An 8,940-nucleotide genomic window follows, 5' to 3' on the forward strand; every position below is an offset into this window, starting at 1 on the left:
TTCAGACAAAATAAAGCCGTTAAAAGAGTCATTGTAAAATAATGAAGGATTTATTTGAGAAATAAATTAAACGTTACAAAACGATTAAAAAGCCGTTATATAACCGTTAAGAAATTGTCATGTGACTGTTAAAATAATGATGGTCTTCAATGCGGTCATAACTTATATCAAAGTTATTGTTGTAAATATTTCAAAATATTATTGAAATATCCAACACTTTCCAGGGCTCCATATTCATGATTACCATTCCATGAGCATGGCAGATTTGTATACGATGACAAATGAACTTAATTAGGACAGTGTGGAAAGAAAAAAAATTTAAGCCAAGCTTTTATTTGTTCTTTATTTATAATTATTTATCTTAAATGATATTTTTAATTTGCTTGGTTTTGCTGAAAATGAAGCCCCCCTTGTCACAAGCATGCGGGATACGCGCTAATGAATCCTTCTTTACATGAAAACAACAACCTCAAACTTGTCATCATCGCATAAAATATCTCTGTCTCAGCTTTTCTTGTTTTTATATACAATGAGAAAGAAAAAAGAAGAAGGTTCCACGGTGGCGAGATCGTACAAATTGTACTAATTTTAATGGAAATTGCCATAAGCGAAGGGCAGACGGTGATGGGAATTTTAGCATTTTTAATGCACTCCACATCACGTAGTAGTGCCAATTTCATGGCGCTTATATCTCGTGCTGACTCATAAAGATCATTAAAAATTTAAGATATGTTCGTTTATGCTTGTTGAAGGCAATTGGGTCATCAATTGTAAAGTAAAACACTAGATCACCGAGGCCACGAATTTGGATTTGATTGATCATCTCGATTACTTTTCGACCATCCCTGATGTCATTTTCTTGCTTGGTCATCAACCCTTGAATTATCGGTTATCATTATCACCTAACCAATGATGATTAAAATCAAGGAAATATCTTTCGAATTGAAGATTTTCTTCGAGACGAGCGGATCACTAACTTTAACTTTCCGTGAGTTTTTAAGAGGAGAGGAGGCACACTACAGTTCCAAAAGCAAATAATTTGCGAAAACCTTTTGAATTGGAGAGTGCACTACTTTAGAACATGTCAGCAACTAACGCGTAGAGAGTCTCTCTTTCAAATGAATTCCGTTTAAATAAATAAAGGAATGAAGCGTTCATGCAAATGGAACCAAACAACACTTTTAGTCCAAACAGCAAGCAATTCGGACGAAGTCCAACGGTAATTCTTTAGAGGATGTAGATTGGAATCGATGGGCCTCGGCTGTCAACTTCACCATTATTGATCAAGGTCTACTGACCAAAGTTCATTGCATTTTGGGCATTGTTCTAGCTTCAGGCGCCATTATTGTAGATTGGCGGAGTTGGAAGACGGTGGAATACGTTAGGTACATCAACTGATTTCAATCCAAATTTCTTTTTGTTTTACCAACTCAATAATTGCTCAATGATGGGTTTTTATATTTGATGGGCCAACTTAAGCCCGTCTATCCACGTTGGGCCAAAACCCAGCCCGCAAGTGAAGGGCCCATAAAAGAATGCAATTACTCTAATATATAAAATAAAAAAGTAAAAAGCGGATATTAGAATAGAAGGAGAAATACGTTTTTCTGTTTTCTCCCTTGAAATAGTACCCGCTCTCTCGATGAACGAAACTAAGGCTTCAAAGGATTCTTCAAAAACTGCAATGGTACTTAATTTGTGGCAATCATTGTATGTCTGACTCCGTGATATACCTTTGATCAGTGTAACATGTTTCCCGGGCACGTTTTTCACTTTTTGTTTTTCAGTATTCAATCGTATAAGTATCGAATCGATTTTAAGGAATTTGTTTCCCTACATTGGTATTAAAGTGAGGCCATTCATGTTTCCCGATCACTGTTGATGTTTATAAATTGACGCTCGGGGATGGAAATCTGGTCACTCAATTTGCACTAGAGAAAATAATTTCATGTGACCCTCCTGGCACAAGGGGCTTCGGAATTTTTTTTTGCAAATTCATGCTTTCAAAGGCTAAATATCTCTCGGGCACATGAGGAATCCAATCCAGACGCATGTACGAATTGAAATGTGTGGCTTTATTGAGGGTTCATTATTTTTTAGTTTGGTTTGTTATCAATACTGCAATTTTCACTTCGCTAAGACAAAACCAAAGTAGCCTCTTACAGTAGAAACAGTTCGGGCAATCAGTGAGTTGTCTATTGATGTGATCATCTACGCAGATACAAGAAATGAGAATAAGTCAAGTCACTTCAATTATTAATCAAACTCGATTTGGTTATTTTTGAGTTCAAATAACTCGAGTACTTTTCGAGCCGAGCTCAATCTCGAATATTGCGAGCCTCAATTGTAAATGGATCTAAAACTATCAACTCTTTTCTATTTAATTTGGGTTTAGATTAATACTTATTGAATAACATAGTCGAGTCGAGTCGAGTCGAATCAAGCTCGAGCTAATGAGAACTTATTTGAGAATTAAGCTCAAGTCGAGGATCGAGCCTTGAATATTCAAGTTGAGTTGAGCTGGAGTGTTGAGCTGCATTGACTCGATGACGTCCTTAATAGACGCTACAACCTCTTGGTAGTCTGTATGGTTAATTGATCGTAGAAACAAATTGAAGAGATCAATAAGGTCATGTTCTAGTAATATATTAAGAAGCAAGTCACCCTCCATCCCAAGATATTATTAAAAATCCTCCATGGAAAAGAAGTAGATCCCCATCCTTTGTATCTATCTGGCTTGATAAGTGAGATAATAACAGCTTTTCGATGGTTTGATATAACTGATGAGTAGACTATTGTTTCCGATTGGTACACGCGAGCAAGGGCTTTGATAAAACGGACAAAGATGAAGACTTTCATTCATGTACTCAAAACAAGACAAACCAGAAGACTTTCACTTGACCGAGGATATTAAATTCATCTTATGTACAGGGCTTGATCATCGTCCATAAAAACTAATCTAATAATCCTCCACACCCGATCCTTATATTACAACGATGGACTTTCATGTCAAGCTCATGATCATTAATTTGATTCAAATCCACAATTAAATAGATAATAGAAAAGAGTTTAGAATGAATTTATACTAAAAATATTAATCCACTATTTATTAATATCATTCATGGTTAACAATTGACAAATTTAACTTCATTCTATTCCAATAATTCAGGAGGAAAAAAAAATCCACATTCCATCATTAAATTTGATAATTGACAATAAAAAAAACCCACATTTTACCATCAAATAAAACAATAGAGCGTGAATGATAACTATTCTAGTCGAAATTGATTTATGGAAGAGAAATAGATTTTTCTATTTTTATTTATAGAAGAGTTTCTAAGCAAAAATACCCGTTTGATAATGATACAAAATTTCTACTCTAAAAATAGAAATTTATTTGATAACGACACAAAATTTCTCTCCTTTGGATGGTGGTGACTGGTGGATGGCGGCGGCGGCGGTGATCTGAATGCAACGGCACTTGGTGATCGGCGACGGGCGCCGGCGCTGGCGGCAACGACAACCAGCAAACGGCGGTGGCTGCAGTTGACGACTGGGGTGGTAGCGACCGGTGGATGGTGGTTGGTGGCTACGGATGGACAATCGGTTCGTAGCAAGGAAGAACAATGAGAAATTTTTTTTTTCTCATTTCTATTCTAGAAATAGAAAAGTAAAAAATTACTTTTGATTTCTATTCTAAACCTATTTCGGAACAAAAATCTATTTCAGAAATAGAAAAATGAAATAATGTTATAAAATAGATTTTTATTCCAGAAATAAGTCTCGGAATAAAAAATTGTTTCCGAACAGAAATTTTGGTTTGTCAAGCACCTCCTAAGTCACTTATCTACATTATCCACACCCTTTTCTTCTTTCTCCATTTTTTGATAGATTTACATTTTGACCCCTAGTTTATTGAAAAAGTTTAAAATTGACCGTGCATGTGGGAAAGGCGTGTCGGAATACCGGACTTGCGTGTTGCTGGCATGTGCGGAGCGTTGACCATGTGTTGGATGTTTGACAACCGTTGACCGCGTGTTGGAGTGTCTGACACTAACATGGAGGCCCCCGCATATTGTGCATGTTTCCTAGGTTGTGTGTTAAGGTGTTCTGAAAACGGTTGGATAGTCTGGGATGGGGTTACAACATTAAAAATTTACTTTATTGTGAATCTGTAATCGTGAAAATGGGTGGACATCACGGCTTCTGTTAGGTCGAAATGGTGTGTAGTCACATGACAAAGTTACAGGGGAATTTTCACTTCCAGAAGATGTGTTCAGAAGTGGAGCTATGTGTTTGATACCATTGTAGTAGGAATTCCAAAAAGATAAGTGAAAACAAGAAGGCACGCAGTTAAAGCCAAGGTAATTGACTTTGTTATTGTTACGCTGTAAAGGTGTACTATGTGCAGATGTAGGTGCTGAGAAATAAAGTACATCCCAATGCCATTTCTCGACTTTCCCACTTAATTCATAGCCTTTTATTCTAAGTTTGCTGCGCTCTACATATGTCGTGGTTCTTGTAATTAGTATAAATAGTAGTGTGTTTAAACAGATGACAAGCCATAGCCTTCTCAATTTGGTCCCAGATTTCAGATGTTCTGGTTGGTGCTGGAAAAGCTAGCGGTGTGAAATCAGTATGTGTGTATGGAGGGACCCCCAAGGAACCTCAAAGAGCTTCTATGAAGTCTGGTGTCGTAAGTCACCTCACTTTATTTTTTGGTAAAGGTCACCTCACTTTATTAGGCTGTGCATATTACTCTTTTCTACATCTATCATTGTTTTATGAATATTCAAATGCCATATTTTCGCTGATGCTAATGTAAGTGATTGTCACATTTCAAATATGTTTTTGGTGATGATAGTTCATGTACTCCTACCTTTGAATGATCTTCAAATGCTTGACAACGATTGGAGCTATTTTATGAATTCTAAGTGAAAAAGGATTCACAAAATTTGAACCATCTTGTGGAGAAATCCACAATGGTCTTGGCCACCCATTATGATTGACGTTAGATTTGCTTGTGTTCTGTGTGGGTCTGGCTTATAGGTTGCTATTGATTCTTTCAGATGTTGAACTTGCAAAAATGGGATCGTTAATTGTTTTCCCTGTATATCATCTAGAAAGTCAATAACCTTACTCATAGAGTACTCCATTTCATCTGTGCCCAGGATACTGTCATTGGAACTCCTGGTGGTTTGAAGGATCTGATTGAAGAGGGTGTTTGCATCTTAAATGAAGTAGCTTTTGTGGCAAGTTGGCTTTTCCTAGTGTTTCCGTTTCGTGTTATGTGATGTTGGCACGGTCATATAGCTTGGTATCGAGGAGTTTTGTCAATGTGTCATTCAGGTGTCTGTTGTATTGCTCTTTGACAAGCTCTGTGTTTTATAATGAGTTTTCAATTGATTGGAATTTACATGTGGCGTAGGAATTTTTGACATAGTCGGCATCAATAATTTCTTTTTCCTTTTGTCTTCAGGTCCTCGACGAAGCAGATAGAATGCTTGACATGGGTTTTGAACCAGAAGTTCGTTCTATATTGAGCAGCACATGTTCTATATTGAGCAGCACATGTTCTATATTGAACAGCACATGTTCTGGTATGTTGCAAAGTGTCTTTACTTGTTTCTTACTTTTACCAGTTGACATCTGCTACTATAATTTTCGTAGAAGTCTTGTCATCGGAAACCTCTATCATTGTCATTGACCATCGGGTCATGTAATTAATCAGGCAGTCTTTAGTTCGAATTCTACAACATCTTGTTTTCTGTAAATTCAGTTAATTTTGCAACTTACGGCTTCTTATTTGTGGGTAGAACTTACATGTGAACTTGAAACTGATGGTGATTTTGTTCCCTTCTAATCTTGTGTGCAAACTTGTCTTTGCAGTTCGCCAAACAGTAATGTTCAGTGCTACATGGCCTCTTCCTGTTCATCAATTAGCACAGGAGTTCATGGATCCTCACCCAATCAAAGTGTGGATCTTAAAAAATAGGTAATGTCCTTTATTAATTCATACGAGTAAACTGGCAAGAATGATTGGCTTTCCTTCAAGTTGTTATAGGTTTAGAGGATTTAGCTGCCAATCATGATGTTATGCAGATAGTTGAGGAATGGATTCACACTTTCGGCTTTGGTTATTTTTTTACTGGACATCATTAATTTATCTTTTGGTTTCACTCTATTGCCTTTGCAGGTACTAGATGATCGTTCACGTGATGAACGCTTGCTTACCCTTTTACAAAAGTATCACAGTTCCAAAAGGTACTCTCTCTTTTTTATACATACTAATGCCTTTTTGAATCTCGTTTTGTGGTCTTTCATTCTGATCTGATCCTGCTAGAGGCTATAGGTTAAATAGTTTGGGCCTCTTTTTACTGTCATTCCTTAAGTATGTGCGAAGCTAAGAGAAACCATGTGCAATAGTTTAATTATATAGTCTAGCAATGACATCTTGCACCATTTGACATGGTCGATTTTGCCATTTATCAGGAACAGGGTATTGGTCTTTGTCTTGTACAAGAATGAAGCTTCTTGTGTAGAACGGATGCTTCAAACGAGGTATTTCCCTGTCAAGTTAGGTCACGAGATGGGCTAAGTGAATGAACTAATGCATCTCTAACCCTTCATCGTACATTTGTTGTCTCACTCTCCAATTTCTTTTTATAGAGGCTGGAATGCTGTATCTATCCATGGCGATACAAAACAGCATGAGCGCACGATGGCACTGTCATCGTTTGAGAAGGAAACCTGTTCTTCTATGGTATGTTTTATCAACCAACGTTTTAAAGAAAATTGAACAGTAGTCGGGTCAATGGAGTAATAGTGCAACTCCTTAACAGCAGTCGGGGATCATAACTTCTTTTTGCTGCATTGTGGTCAATTCCTTAAAAGCTTCAGTTGCCTGAAATGTCTGCAGATTGCAACTGATGTCGCTGCTTGTGGATTGGGCATTCCAGATGTTGAGGTTGTGATTAACTATAGTTTTCCTCTAATAACAGAGGATTACGTCCATAGGATTGGAAGGACAGGACGTGCTGGAAAAAAGGGCGTAGCACACACATTCTTCACGAAAGAGAAAGGGGTTACCTATGAAAGTCTCTAGTATTATCTCTTGCCTGACGTATTAGCAGTGATCCTGATTGACCTGTCGTTGCTGGCAGGGGCTTGCTAGGGAGCTGGTCAATGTTCTCAGAGAAGCTGGGCAAGTTGTGCCTGCTTATCTTCCGAAGTTTGGTACTCATGTGAAGAAGAAGGTGTGTGTTTTCATATGTCATGTTTCCTTACCGAAACGCTGCATTTTGTTCAAGCAATTTTATATGATGTTTACTTTCTTGTCAGTATTCCCAATTTAGTTGGAGCATATTAGGGCAAAACATTATCAAGGTCATCTTGCTGCAGAGTCTGTAAATTGCTGTAAAGAATAGAAAGTCCTTAGTAGAATCTACTGCAAAATTAGGAAAGTGATCAGAAGGAAGCTTTGCTTTGTGAGCCACACGGCACACCATCAGAATGCTCCATTCCGCTACCTTTCTCCGTTAAACTTAACCAATCGACTTCATTATATAACTCTACCAGAAAGAGAATTCATCATTAAGTTACCTATTGATGATGTAGATAATTTTTGTATAGTAGTAGTAAAAGAAAGTCCTTCAATAGTAGTTACGAGTTTTAATTTTCTGTTCACATATCTAGAATAATTCTGCATTTTGTAGTCTGATTGAAAATTCTCTCTCTCTCTCTCTCTCTCCTGAATAAATGTCCTACATCACACAAATGCAATTTTCTCATTTATGTAGTTTTACTATTTTATAATCTGATTGAAGATTCACATTATTTTGATTCATTCGTCTTGCAATTGCAGTAATTTATGTGGTTTTACCCTAAATGTAACACCAATAATAAGCTGTTAACCCAAAGTTCTTTTAAGGTCGTACAACGCACGTGTTGCCATAGAAACTGTATTGCTATCTTTGTTTTCATGTTCTTTTCTTACTTGGCAGGAATCGAAGCTTTATGGAGCTCACTTCAGGGAAATTGCTGCAGATGCTCCAAAAGCTAAGAAAATCACATTTGACAACTCCGATAATGAGGACTGAATTGCTGGTAACAGTGGTAAGTAGTGGCTTTAGTTTGCATAAAGATGTTTTAAGTGCATTTGTGATACTTTTTTTATTCCTCAATTTTTAAACAGCGAATGTGTTCTTTGAAGGATGTTTCTCAGAAATATTATTACTGTAATTCTCAGAGTTGTCATCAGAATACCTGAACCAGATGTGTCTGATCATTGGGTTCCTGATCTGTGTGCCTGCTTTTGGAGACGTTAGTGTCTTTTAGTATCCTAGCTAAAAGGTGAGGCGCATAATAATTTTCTCAAAGAGACGGTGGCTATGCCATGAACACCGAGGAGCAAATGGTTGTTGCCAATTTGATTGCATTTTCTGTCTGCAGAATCAATGGAATTTCAAAACTGCCACTGTTAAATGACTGTCGACTTTGCTTCCCTGTGATAGTGTGTTAGAGTTGCTTCATAATATAGTTTCTCTCAGAGTACTTGCGACTCCTGTATTTGCATGCTCTTGATTTCGTTGGGTTCAGCAAAGTTTGATTAGTTGATTAGTGAGAAGGTGACAGTTGTTTCAATTAAATTGGATGTAGTTGATTTAGATGGGAAATGCTGAAAATTGACTGATATGGAGGTTAGAATGTATGTTCCATTAAGCTTGCTGTCGTTGAATATGTTTCTGCCTTGAATGCTTAGGCTGCACTATCTGGAGAGGAAAACAGAAGGCAATCGCACTTGCTACGAGACTTCTGCACTTCAAGGTTTCCAATATTAATGTTTGTGTGCGGACAGCTTTCTTTAGGAGAAAATATATCCCGACAAACTACATTAGTCAAGATGGGACGACAGAGTTCGAGGGTCTCATGTTGCTAAAC

The sequence above is a fragment of the Eucalyptus grandis genome, chromosome 4 (genome assembly GCF_016545825.1).
Source record: "Eucalyptus grandis isolate ANBG69807.140 chromosome 4, ASM1654582v1, whole genome shotgun sequence".
Classification (NCBI taxonomy): domain Eukaryota; kingdom Viridiplantae; phylum Streptophyta; class Magnoliopsida; order Myrtales; family Myrtaceae; genus Eucalyptus; species Eucalyptus grandis.